This window comes from Vicugna pacos, chromosome 29, assembly GCF_048564905.1.
Source record: "Vicugna pacos chromosome 29, VicPac4, whole genome shotgun sequence".
Lineage (NCBI taxonomy): Eukaryota > Metazoa > Chordata > Mammalia > Artiodactyla > Camelidae > Vicugna > Vicugna pacos.
The window spans coordinates 14,140,364-14,155,611 of NC_133015.1; positions in this window are offsets into that span (position 1 = coordinate 14,140,364).

The window sequence follows — 15,248 nt, forward strand, 5'->3', positions numbered from 1 at the left end:
CTACTGCCTCCCATGGAAGTGGCTCTGAGAGGCCCTGACCTGCCCCCTGATGCTTTGCCCTGGCCCCAAAGCAGGATATTCTCATGGTCCCAGCATTTTCCCTTTCTGGATATGGCTATGATCCATGGGATGTTAATGATCCCATGTGAGCCACGGCTGGGCCCTATATCTGGATTCTAGGGTAAGCTGGTCTCAGAGCATCATCTGAACAAGCAAGATGGCCGACACACACAGCAGCCACACCTTGACCCGGCAGTTGTCCCATTCTCTTTCCTCGAGGTCCCCTCTCACCAAATGCTATATCACATGTAGACACTTATTCCTCAGTAGCTTATTTTCTCCTCAGACTCAAAAGTTAGAGTCTAGTTAGCATTAGTCCAATTGCTTTATCTTACTGATTAAGAGACACTACTGTAAATATGCAGGAATTTTAAAATATGCTCTAATAGATATTACCGCCCAATACTAAGTTCCCTCAGGTTTATCACATATTTTAAGCAAAAACACACTATCTAAACCTACACTTACTCTGTCTTTTACTTCTTCTTTCCCAAGGAATGAAAATTGCAATGTATTCTTTAGAAAAGTCCCCAAATGTAGGCTTAAACTTGGTCTCCTTTTCCCTCATTTCCTGAAGGCAAAATAATTACAAACAGAACTTTAAGAAATCGTGCATGCATTGGGAATTTGGTCTTTCTTCTTGGTATCAGCTTATTCAGAGGCCATTCCCTTTGAGAAAAGCTAGTGGTTCTCTCGATACCAGCAACTCCAAACCTCTTCCTTTATCCAGACTGTGACATTGTCATTGCATATGGTTTTGGACCACCATGCAAGCAAGTCGTTTTAAACAGTTTTTAACATATCCTGTGACTGATGAGGAGTCAAACTTCATATTTCAAGCAGTATTAAAAATACAGCTATTTCCAGTTGACGTGTACCAAGAGATTTTTGTATGTTCATACCCTTTGACCAAGTAATTCCACTTTGGGGACTCTATCCTAGGGAAATAACCTGAATAACAGAAAAACATTTCATGCACAAAGACAGTAAGCCAACTACCTAAATGTCCCCGAAATACAGGAATGGCCAATAAACTATCCACTTAAAGGGGTATTTTATAGCCCTTGAAATAGAGTTATGAAAATTTTATAACATGGAATATTTTTCTCATGTTAAGGAGAAAGTTAAGATGAAAATTATATGTACAAGTTAATCACTCTTATGTAAAGACTAAGTAATTCTGACTCCTTAAGCAGTCTTAAAAGAAATAAGAGCTTGCAAGTCTCAAGCCAAGGGGCTCTAGAAGAGCTGTTGGTTTTTTACATCCTCTTATATAAGGTGGGATCCAATAAATACTTGTTAAATTAATGAATAATGAAAGCATAGGTGTTCACTATTATCTAATAAGTTACAGCATATGAATTCGCTGATATGCAACCATTCTGACCAATAAAAACAGTAGTTTCATATGGTTCAGCTATACGGAGTCAATGAGCCTTGACCCCCACATGTTGCACCAGAGCGAGATGAAATAACCTGAACCTCCCAGCAGCACTCCCTCCTTCCCTCCCCCTCTCCCCTCCCTTCCACCCCACAGCAGTCAAATAACCAGCCTGAAGAAAATCCAACTGGATATTTGACACAATATTGCAAAAACAAATTTTTTTTTCAAAAAGACTTGTTGCTGACTTCTTCCCACGTTGCCATCATCATGTAGACATACTTTAGGCTTAAGCAGGAGGAACACATGATGGTTAAGCTTTCTTTGCTATCTTGGGATAATAGATGCTAGAAAATAATTCTCATTTCCTACACCTGGACACCTAAAGAGACAATTACCAGAGGATTTAAAAGATATAGGGATTTTTCTATTAGAAATAATCAGTGATTCCTTTTCAAACTCTTGAGATCACTCACTATGGTCTTCTGACTTATTTCCTTTCAGATATGTAAAATGGGAAAAGTTGAACGGACGCTCCCTATTTTGCAAAGAAAGCACTTTTATTTCTATTCCTTTCCCTCTTCACAATCCCCTTCCCCACTCCCAGGCAATTAACAAACAACAAACATCATAGTAACCTGACTTGGAGGTGGCAGGGAGTGGGGTGGGGTCAACCTAAGAAGGCTTGGAACAGATTGAAAACAGTCAAGCAATATTTCCAATATTACAGACAGCTCTTGGGCACTATTCTACTGACAAACATTTTTTAGCAAATAACCTACTTTTTCTTTTATCTTTTCTAGTTCCTTTATGGCAAAGAATAAATATGTAACTGTGTCTAATCACCTTTGTAAAATTCTCACTTCTACCTCTGCCCTTTTCAGAGTTACAGTTGTTAAAATTCTTGTCCAAAAAATTCTTATTAAAAAGGAAGGGAGCTAGGAAAATTATTCACGAGAACTGCTGGAGTAAAACAATCTAAGTTACTCTCGTTTTTTTAAGTTTCTACAACCAAAAGACAGAATAACAAATATGAGATGATTAAAGAAAGCAGTTGATTTGAACCCATGGTGTGGTCTCAGCCATAAGTGTATATAGTCCAGTCTGCGCTTGTTACTGAATTGACAAAGGTTGATTGGCAAGTTGCTCTGATCTGATAGCAGTTTGTTAGGGGAGCTTAGGGAAAAAAATCTTTAAAAATAATTCACTTCCAAGAAAAGGAAGAGAGATATAAACTCTGTAGATTTAAATACCTACCTATATGCTTTCAGTGCCTATGAAGCAAAACAATATCAAATATTTATTTGAGAAAATGAATGAATCTAACTTTTATCAGCATTTAATGTACATTTTTATGTTTCTATTGTCCAAAGACAGATGTGAGCTTTAATACAATTTAACCATATAAGGAATCAAACTGAGCTTCAAACCTATCCAGGGACTTACTTCATTCTTTTGTTATTCCAGTGACTTTGTTTGGATTTAAAACTCAAGACAAAATGAAAAGTATACAAAAGACACTAATATTGTTGCAATCACCTGAAGATTTGTCACTATAAAATCACCTTATGTTTCAATTTAATTTTATAATTCCTTTTATAGCAAAGGAACTCTCTAAATCTTGCCCAATGTTTTCATAAGGACCTTATTCAAACCTTGTATGAGGCATTTGCTCAATTAGAAATTAAGGGTCTACATTTTTGTTATTAATTTGGTAATATCAAATTCATGACTTATAAAATCACAGGGAATTGTTGGGAAAAGCACTGGACTAGGAGATGTGATTCCCAAGAGCTGGTCTCTGTGCTTCACCACAGTGAACGTCTAGCCCCCCCAAGTGCATTAAATGAGAGTTTTGTTAGATGATTACTTAGTTTGCTTCTGCTGCTTCCTAGATTCTTTTAACTTAGTTGTACTTTCTGATTTCTTAATCAATACAATGGAAATGATAACAAAACCAAGTGAATTCTAAGTTGACTTCCAATATTAACTTGCCTACATTTCATTCATGGGCACTGTGGATGCCTGAAGACTTCTATCTACAAGTACCAAAAGATAAGATACAATTTCAGAGATTAAAAACAGAATCAGAAAAAGTCACCTCCTAGAACTGACATTAAAATAAGACAAAACAGATACCATTCATCATCTTTCTGGTAACTCACATAATGAGATGGTTTCAAATGTGGTGCCCACTTGGTTATCAGTAATGCAACTAATGTAAAGAAAGTGTACTCTCACCTGACAGTTGGGGAAAATTACAAATCAGCATAAGCAAGAATTATCTTGTGGCTGGAAAAAACTCCAGAATTATTATGTTTACATTACTATCCAAGGAAGAGGATGCCCCAATCCTGAAAGTCAGTGACAGATATCCAGAAAGATGAATTTGAATTCCACTAACATTTATTGAACACCAGTGTGCCATCCATTATGACTGGATCTTCATATGTTAGCTCATTTAGTCTTCACAAAACCCTGAGTTAATATTATCCCAACATTACCGATGAGGTGCACAGACGTCCAGGAACTGTCCAGGATCACCTGCTTAGAATTTAACCCCCTTGTTCTCTGACTCCAAATCCCAATGTTTTTGCAATTATGTTTACTCTTCAGAGAATGGGGGGGGGGGTTCCTAACTATCCTAGACATGAAAAAAAGTAATCCATTTCCCTTTGTTATAAGTTTGTGCTTATAAACAACCTAATTTATTCTTCAGTGTTGGAGCAATTGTCAGTGGCACCCCTGTAAACACATCTTTATTTTTCAAACTTCTGTCCCTATGCTTTTATAGTATTTTGTCCACATAGGTTACATGATTTGAAAGGTTTTTGATGACCAAACAGGTTATATTAAATATTGTGTGCTCTGTTACAAAATCTAAGTCTTACCTAAAGATTCAAAATCAGCAAGTACTCACAGTAATATTATGAAATCATATAAATCACTAATATGGCTATGATGATGAGTAAATAATTTAAATAAGGATTTAGACATGTGAGCACTGCTTACTGCTATTGGGCCCTTAATTTTGGCTACCTCCGCTGTATCTTATCAGAGTTGGTGAAATGATGGATGAGATGCATTTAGTTCAGACACTATCTGATATGTGGCTCTGCTAATAGCATATGGCTAGAGCAACTACGCCTCAACGTTCCTATGATTTCAACATCAGAATGCCTGAGCGACACGAGATGACTCATAAGTCTGGCCAAAGGAAATGAAACTCAACATGCTTGTTAACATCTTGCCTTAATTCAAGAACATGTAAGATAAATTAGGTTTGCAGAAATATTTGACATAGCCTATGGGCGTCTTTTCACAACTTTCTTGGAATCCTTGACATCAAGTGAAGAACCACCAGGCTAGCAAACCTCTTGTTTTAAGGTAATATATTGCATTGTGTTCAAAAGTCATCATTCTGGTTTATAAATCAGTCCTGTGCATTTAATTGGCACATGTTAGTTTTTTAAGGTATGTGCCAATGGTTTAACTTTGACAGGCTCTCTCTGGATGATTCTTTGTGGGCAATAACAGTAATTGAATGTTTCAGTATCTCCATATCAAGATCATTTACCGTACTCTATGACTCAGCATTTCCACATCCAGGTCTTTACTCCAAGGCTTAAGTGGAATCACAGAGAATAATGGAAAACTATCTAGTTTCCTGACAATGAAGACTTGTTTAAAACATAATACATTGTTCAACGAATGTTTGAGGGCTATTATATGCTAGGTGACAAAGATTAAGTCATGAATGAGACATATGGTTACTACATTCGTGGATTTGGAAAGATATATGTTCCAGTGACTATTGTTACATAAAAAAAGACTCCAAAATTTTGTGGCCTAAGACAGCAACCATCTTCTCTATGCTTACAGATTGTGTGACTTAGGAATTTCGACAGGGCATGCAGGAATGGTTTATCTCTTCTCCACGATGTCTGGGACCTCAGCTGGAAGACTTGATAGCTAGAGATGACAGAAGGAGGCTGGAATCACCTCTAGGCTCCTTCACTGACATATCTGGGCTGGGATGAATCAAAGACTTGGGCTGGCAACCAGAACACCTACATGCAGCTTCTCCATGACTTGGCTACCTCCCAGTATTAGAACCCAACAGTCTGGTTCCGGAGCCCCCACTTGTAATGCTTGTTAACAGCCATAATAATTCTGAGAAATAATATTATAGGTTATTTTACTACTGTTTCTCTTTGCTTACTGATATTTCTAAAATGGGAGGAAAATAAAGAAATGTTTCCTTGAGGTTGCTCCTGTACTCTCATAGGTTTCTACATGCAGTGTTTTCCAAGCTGGCCAGATCAGAAGAATCATCTGACACACTTGTTAAAAATACAGATTTAGGACCCCACCCCAGAACTACTGGCTCAGAATCTTCAAGGAAGGGGCCTGGATAGTTGTATTTTTAGCAAATACTTATAATTGAGTAAAGTTAGGAATCTCTACTATACTGTGTATTATATTTGAGGTCCTTCAAATCTGTGTGGCTTTTTTTTTCCTTCCTGCAGCTGTCAGAAACCACTCAAATAAAAGAAACCACCCAACCATGTAATGAGTGATTTTATGTAATAAGGAAGTACTTTCCTCCTAAAGGCTGATAAACATTTGATAGCTAAAGGATTCCTGGCAAGCCTAAAGCATGATTTAGCATCTCAGAGTTGTAGTAACCCCAGTAGTGTTTTCAGATGATGAAAGGACACGTGTGGGATGGGAGGTGTTGTCATCTTTGGAAAAGACAGTGTAGTGGTGAGAACAGACCACACACTAGTGAATTATACACATCAAAGGAAGCAAATACATACTATATATTTACTACTTAAAAGACAACTTAAGATAAGACCTAACGTCCAGAGTTGTGAGAAAAAAAAATCAATTAGAAATGTGAATTGATTACATAATTTAATTTTTCAAACATTTTCTAATATCTGTTTTTATCTTGAAACATAAAATCCACAACATTTTTACTCAGATCAGAAAAGTAAATTATGAAAGCAATTCAACTGCCACTCAAGGATATCACTTATCTTACAATTATCTTATTTGGAGCAAGCACTTATGTAAATATCCTCAATTCAAGATAATCTTAATAACATCTAATATAGAAGAATTTACTATATGCCAAGTCCTGCCTCATTTGGTTCTCACAACACTCTAATGATCCTCACTGCTGTCAGATGAGGACACTGCAGTCATTTGCCTAAAGTTTCACAGCTAAGATGTCCCAGAGCTGAAATCTGAACTAAGTACAGCATTAAATCACCAAATGATGCCATAGTGACCTTCACTAGTAAAAGCCATACAATCATTATATCTGGCATGAGCATATGCGTAACATTTAATAGCCATAGAATTTGAGGTCAAAATCTATTTTAAGCAGGTAGACATACACGAACGAGGGAATTAGAACCATTATTTTAAAAACCATTATTAAAAAGTATTTTCAACTGCACAAAAGAGAAATTGCACAGGCATATGGAATATATAGTAAGTATTTGCCTGAAAGGCACAAATCATTTAACTCGACAAATATTTATTATATGAGTAGTATGTATAATATTTAGCTCCCATTTTTTTGGAATTTACAGTTTAGATTAGAAGGACAAGACACACACAAATATCCATACAACAAGAGAAAGAAGAGAAGAATTTATTCCTCTTCATTTAGCAAATACTTTCAAAAGGAAGAAATGCTATTTTATTGAGAAAGTAGGCATAGCCTTACTATTAAGCTATGACTATAACATTCTTCATTAAATTATGAAAATTGAGACTTCACCCAAAAAGGGTCAAGATTTCGAAATACCTCTAAGTTCATTCTAAAGCATAAGTCTCAAAAACAATGTTATAACGAGGCTTCAATGTATTTAGAATCTAAACTTTAAAAATTCACTTGGGAATCATTAAAATATTTACTGGAGTTCTCTTTCTCCTCCACTTCCATCAACTCCATCAATGCCTAAATGTCCTCTTTGCCTCTGCCAGGCATTCCCATACTCTCCTCAGGCTAGATTTCTGTCATCAAATTCCCAATTACAGAAAAATGAACCACCAGCTTGGTCTAGGGCCTGAGCAACCAAGTGCTACAGATTAAAGTTTTTTGAAAGCTTTTTCTTCTCAAACTTCCTGAGACCACACTGAGACTCCTGTAATGAAAGGACTAGTAAGGACAATAGACTTGAGGGCCACTTTCAGTACATTTTCAAGCAAATGTTCCTGGGTATGGTTTCCTCCACGACGAACTGAGGGTCTCATCTGCCCTTCTCAGCTCTCAGGGAAGCTGTGAGGATCATGGCAGTGAATATGGGATAATTCACACAGGGAAATGGAAAGGATTATGTGGAGGTAAGAGATTATTACTACTGTACTCTGGAAACAAAGTCCTTCTCCTCCCCCCACAAAAATCTAAGAAACCTAAGCTGGTTTACCCATTTTTCTTCATCAGTGTATCAAGAATGCATCACTACTCAAGATGCCGTGCATGCAGTCTGTCCTGCCAACATTTTTAAGTCTGCAGAACAAATATAAATGGATACATGGAAGGGTTCCTGGCCTTGGTCCTACATAAATACAAATGCATTCTATTCATGATGATTTATATATAACCAAACCATCCCACACATTTCCTTATAAGAAGGGTTAATCATGGGCTATTAAAGATACACAAATGATCAAGTAGCCTGCATCACTCTACTATGAGGATGCAGAGAGCTCCACAAAGTCACATTTGGCAATGTTGATTTAACACCTCATAAAAAATCCAGCTCTTCAGAAAAGCACTCTGGTCTTCAGACTGGGGACATAGTGAGAAGAGTTTAAAATAGGTCAATTAGCCAACTTTTTTTAAACCTAAAAGCTTGTCCAGAGCATGGTACAACAGACTTTTAAATGTTCAAAGAGAACTGTGAGTACTTTGTCCACGTACCAAGACGACTAGCAACTTTTCTCAGTAAACTATATTTTAGTTCCTAATTTTTTTCTGTGTTCTACAGAAGAATAGAGTGATGTTTTCATCAAATAAAAATTTTAAAATATACCTACCCTTAAAGCAGAATAATAATTTTAGGATTAATATCTTTGCTCTGTTGGTAATATTATAGTTTCAAAATAGACAACACTGAAATAATATTTATGTCCAGAGAGCCTCTAGAACACTGTATAATGTTAAGAAATTATAACTTTCACTTTGGATTACACATTTTGGCAAAACAGAAAACTGAGAGTTTCATTATATTAATAAGTAAATAAAACCCACACTGAATGCAATTGGTAACTGAAAATTTTCCCAAAATTAATATCCTTGGGTACACTAAAGATCATATGAACAAAACAATAGCTGAAGTGTTTGTTCCATTTACTCTTTTATCTGTTTCTTTAGGAATAAGAATCATAGTAAATATGTCAAAGTAACTGAATATTTTACATTAGAAACCTGATTTTCCTTAAAGAATTGTATTTGTATTTCCCAATTCTTGGAATTGAACAAGTCTCATCCTAGCCCCTGAAGCATAAGCACCTTTATCTCCTGACACAGAACAGCTCCTCTGGTGACTTGGAGACCAATGGGAAGGCAACAGACCTGGTGGGAAGGATTATGTAAGAAAGAGCCCTAGTCAGTGTGGCCAGAGGAGTGTGGGTTAATGGAAACTGGGAGGTCATGGCTGCCTAGAGACAAGGTTGACTAATACTGCCACAAATCCTCTGAATTCCTTTCTCTCTCGTGCTCTCTCTCTCTCTCCCCACACCGCGCCCCCCTCCCCCGCAACTCTTGAATATATCCTTGGCCTCTGCAAACAGAAAGAGCTCTAGTCTCAATTCTATGAATCATTTGTTCCATGGTGTTAGGATTTTAGCATCCCTGATGCAGGAATGATCCTTTATCTACATTTGTACTTCTAGCCCAATGCCTGACACAGAGTAGGTGCTCAGTAATTTTGGATGAGAAGTCTCAACTATGACCTTGCAAACAGAATTGGAAAACAGACTGATTCCAAAAGGCTTTTAGAAATAGAATCAACAGGACTTGGCAAACCCTTGGAAGTAGAGAATAAAGATAACAGCCACGGATAAGTCAGATTTCCAGCTTGGAAAGGCATAAATTCAAGAACAGTCTGGAGACAGGCGCACAGTTTGGACAAATTGAATCTGAAATGTTCGTAGGCCAACCAGAAGGAAAAGGAATAGCAAGGAGATGGGCAAATACCTTAGAAGAGAATTCAATGCTGCACAGATTCGATTTTGGCATCTCCCATCTACAAGTCCCTGTCAGATACACAAATGAAAATAAGATCACGCAGGGTGAGAGCACAGTATGAGGAGAAGAGAGCGCTAAGGACAAGAAGTGAAGGCAATACCTATGTCAGGGCCAGGCTGAGTGAGAGAAACAGACAGGAGAGGTCATAGAAACTTAGATGGTATGGCATGGCATAGCATCATGAATACATGAGCTGGATTAAGGAGAAAGAGCAAATACTAGGGAGAGGGCAAGCAAAACCACAAGGACCCAGAGAAGGCAGAGTTACCTTACAGGAGAGGAATGATGCTCTGCAGGGGATTTATTTCAGTAGGATAGAAAAGCACACTGCAGCAGATTAAAGAATAAGAGTGATTGTCATTCCAAGCATAAAAGCAAGGACATTTGGATAAGAACAGACTGTTGGAAAGTTGGGGTCAATGGGAGACCATGTCTTTTACTTTGATTTTCAAATGTCTAGTTCAATTTTTCACGATAACTTACACGATGCTTTGTTGGACGGATAATTTAGAAGGCTTTTTCAAAAACACCCAAGAACATTTGCAAAGTAACATTCAAGACCACGTTTTCTTAGTTTAAGGTGTCATAAGTGTTGAAAGGATGAAAATTTCATAAATTAATTTTAGCTAATGGGTGAATTTAGTGGACCAGCAACAGTCAAAAACATTATGTAGCTACCATTGACCAGTGAGCTGGGAGTTTGTCCTTCAGTAGCTCTCATCTGTTTGAAAGCTAACTGGCAGGCTAATACATTTCCTCTCTAAGCAGTGCCTGTGTTGGGTGCAGAGGTGAATACAAGAGCTCTGGGATCAGCCTGCCTGTATGCACTTGGAGCAACCTGATGAAGGTCTGTATCCCTCAATTTCCTTATAAATAAAATAGGGCTATCGAAAGCACCTGCTTCATAGGATTGCTATGAAGATTAAATAAGTTGATGCATATTTTAAAAGCTTAGAGCAAAAGCAGATAGACAGAAAGTGCTCAATGAAAATCAGTTACTGTGTTCCATACATTCCATTACACAGATGGAAACTGGGTTTTTATGATGATCATCTTGGGTTCCACTCTGTCCCATCTATGGTCACCCTAACTAGGATGATGCTTATTGACAGAGGTGTTACTACTGAATTATCATCACAGGGCATGAACTTTATTCTTCCCTGAGCTCCATTCTCTCCAGAGGGGTCCTCCTACTGAAACATGACGATTGTTGGCAAATCAAGAAACTACGCAGTGTTAGAGATACAGCCCGGGGTTATGGGACAGTTTTTCACCTTCAAAACAACCAGGGAATTGAAACTTGGCCTCATTAGTGCCATGTTGCCAACCAGCACAGCTAACTGAGCCAGGCATGGAGCGCTTTGCAGATTTTGAATTGTCTGAAAAATGTCAACTTGTCAAATCGCTGAGAAAAGGTGTTAAGAACTACTGAACTTAACCATTATTGCCATTAGTCCAAGACCTAGACCAAGGCAGGTACTGAGAAATCTAGTCCTGACCTAGGACCAGACTTCATCCTAGGTTTGTGCTAGCACAAGGTTGGCATTCACTAAATGCCCTCTGGGTTGGCTGATCACTGAGACTAAATTCCTAAGCATGCATAATAAAAATAGTAACCTGCCTAAAGATCAAAATAACAGTAAGTAGAAGGTATGTCAGTATTTTATATGACTCTGCCTGGCCAGTTAAGAACCAGGTGTTCAGAGATTTAACTATTACTATATATACGGTTCAGAACAGATTTTTATATGTGCTTCCCTGAAGGTAAAGTACTTAGCCTTCTGAGTCAACTTTATAGCCTCTTTCTGCTTTCACCTTAATGGATAACATCCGTCTACAAATTTGTAACATCAGTGAATTCTAATAATGACTGGTGAGAATTCCATCCCTATTCGAAGGTTAAGACATTTTAAACTTCATTTCAGAGTGTAGCTTAATCTAAAAGTTAATCAACCTCAACCTCAGAGATTTAACAAAAACATAAAAAAAATAGCTCTGAGACCAACCTGTGTTCCACTAAAAACCCTAAGAGAAAGTGAAGAGCTTGATCTCTTTATTGGATCCAGCACGGGGAGGCAGCTATTCAACCGAGCTGCTGGCGTGAACCTCCACCAGCCACATCAGGGAGGAAAAGTTTCCCAGGCAGCCTCCCGCATGGCTTATGAAAGAATAAAGACCCAGAACATTTTGCTCTTCATAATACCTCTAGATCAATCCTTGCAGTAAACACCAAAATTAAGAGCTAGGTTCCTTACTGTTTCACTTTAGGCTCTTTGTCCTGCTTTGTCTCCTGAATAAGGATGATGGTGAATCATTTCCAACAGTTTCATTAAAATTCTAGACTCAGGTCCCTTAACTCACCAAATCCTTCCTTATTTGTCCCCATCCATAAAATATCTTATTTACAGCACCAGGAAGAGTAGATGATAGCAAAATAAAAAAAGAAAAAGAAGGTATCTCTCACTTGGATCCTATATAGAAAAAATTTATATATACTCTCATTTTTAGAAAGTGAGTGCAAAAGAAAAGCATTCTGTAGTCTCATCAAAATAATTTAGGTGTTCAACAAACTTGAAATCAATGAGGTACTACTGGGCAGTGAGATGGCAAGTATGATCAGCTCCTTCCTCTATGGCTGTAGAAACATGTGGGATATAGCTGTCAATCACAGATTTGAATGATATTCAGCTAAACTACTTGATAGGGCCATTTAATTTTATCTTGTGTTTATATTCTCAGGTGACTATATTCTCAGGTGACAAGTGGAAAACACGATCTGAAACTTAGAAAGATATTTCCCAAGAAAGTTTCAGGATTAGCTATTCCAACCTAAATTTCATTCATAAAAAGGCAAATTTGTGTTCACTCTTACAGTTTCTTTTATTCAGAAAATCATCTTCTTTGTCTTTGTTTTTATCCTACTGCCTAACAAACGCTCTCCCATCCTTGCTAATTTTGCCTGATTTTTACATCTTTACCGCTCTGCTCACTCTTCAAGCACCAATTACCCACTGTGTGCCAAGCTTTGGGCCAGAGTTGGGAAATCAAATATTTCCTGCCATGACCCCTGCCTTCACAAAACTCATTTCCTACTCCTCGGTCAATGTGTTACCCCCATTATTTACAACCTGGGTTACTCCACTTTACGTCTTTGGAAGCTCCCATCACCTCTCCATTAGGTATCTATTTCAGAACTTATTTCTCCCTGCCAAAAATTCTTTGACCTTCACACAATTTTAGGGCAGGTATCCTATGTCTGTATTATATCACATCTTCCCCTTGTAGGAGCCATTTCTCTCCAAACTGTTAGCTTTGAACATTAGCTGCTTTTCCCAATCCTTTACATTTCTTGATAATCTTATAAAGGCCAACTTTATGCATATGTTCTAGAATACATCAGCTTCCACTTTTGGGTGCTCATGCTTTGCCTACTTTTCTCTTCATGAAAGCCTTTCCTCTTCTCCTCCACTTCCCAGGCTCTCTGCAATCCTTTCAATTCCTAATTATCCCTGCTGATTCTAGAGACAAGAAATTGATACAAGAAAATTTTAACTTTGATCTGGGTGATTTATCCATTCACATCACAAAATAGGAGGTTCAGAGAAAAAAACCTATGACAATTTTGATTATTTTGAAAGCAAAGTAAATTTTACAAAAATTCTTAAACCTGAAAGCCTATTTCTTTTATACATTCACTATCATATCTATGCAGCCACTCAACCAAAAACAAACCACACTGCAGAGAAACTTTTGGAAAAAAAAATTAAGTACTTCCATTATTTGAGTGACTAGGCTCCAGTGCCAACAGGCACTTGAGTCTGATTCAATGTCAAGTTGCATCACTACCAGATCAAGGCATATACACCTGTTCATCCAGGCAGCCCTCCCATTAGCTCTGCTCAGGAACATCTGGACCAGATTCAAGCTACCTTGAATTCCAAAGGTACCCTGTAGAGTCCCTCTCTCTCGATCTCAATCCTTCAGGAATATAAGGTATCATTTGGTGCTTCAGAGCTTTCTGCTAAACTAGCAATACCCCCTCAGAGTTGAAACTGCCTCGTGAGCATTTCAGGGCCTGCCTTCTAGACTACTACCCATTAGTATGAGTGACAGGTGCTCTCTGTGCCCCTCCTACTCCATCACGTCCTCCATCCCACGATGCCCTCAATCCCCAATCGCTCCTACCTCTTTACCTCCAAGCATTCTTGGAGACAGTGAATTTGACTAACAGCAACTGAGTCCAAGGAATTCAAACAATAAACATAACAGCATTGCAAGTGTAATAAATTCAATGTTATGAATTGATCAGCAGTTCATAATGTTAACACTTGAAGAAGTATTCATATGTGTTTATTGAAGTGTACACATATATTAAGGACCTCCTCCACACAATCCCCATTGTTTCTGCATCATTTATGGGAGCCATAAAAGGCATACCTACTCCATACCATTCATTCTTCACCCTACCCATCCCTGACATGTACCTCAGTTGAAATGCCAAAATTCCACAGAAAGCGCTTACTGGAAGGCCACCTGTAAAGCCACACAAAGTACACTGACAGCTTGCTTGATCACTCTAAATTCAGTTATTCCAGCATAATGCTAGGCCCAGAGTATACCAACAATACATAGTTATTAATTAGTTACAAAGCCTCCCATAACTGTAAGTCTAAGGATTAAGTAAGCTCCATTAAGCAAAAATTAGATATTTAGAGTTTAACAGATATGTGTTTTTTCTTAAGGAAACTGAGACCCACTAAAACTAGCATCTCGTCAATAATAACTAAACCCATATTTAATTTTCAGGACTTTCCCAACCAATGGCTATATGACTAGAAGACAAAGAGCACACGGCCATTGAAGCTAGCTAGGGCCTTTAATAGATGTTGGGCTTCAACCTTCCTTAAAATTCCCCATTTAATTGTTAATGCCATTATGAAATTTATTACTAGTGGCAGAAATGACCCCCATAATTACCTGAGGCTTGACTAATTGAAATATATGACAGGAGTATCATATCTGTAATGTATTTGATTCAAAAAAGGTAGCTGTGTTTTGTATCAAACTGGATTTGGCAGTGCACGTAGGGCTTACAAATCTCTGGTGTCAGACTTGCGCTAAAGCGCCATGTGTTCAGGGACGATTTGGAGAACATGAGCGAGTAGGAAAGAGTAGGTCCAGATGTTCTGCTTAAGCCCAGGTGTGGCTCAGTTGGCCTGTTTAGTGATGAGGGATTTTCCAGAGCACAGGAAGCAGCACCTGTGTGAGATTACACACAGATTTAAACTCTTTACCAAGTTGACTGCCTTCTGTCTGGTCTCTTCCTAATTGCAGTGACCTAGACAGATGATCTCAGGTGGAATTGGCCAAACATACAGATTTTGCTACTACTTGATTGAAAAATATAAAAAGAGCTCAGTTGTAGTTTGATCTTAAATAAGGAAGATTAACTACTAATATAATGAAATCAAAGTTGAGAGCACTGAAAAGATTAAAGCTCACCAAATTAATAATTAACCCAGGCCTTTTTATTAC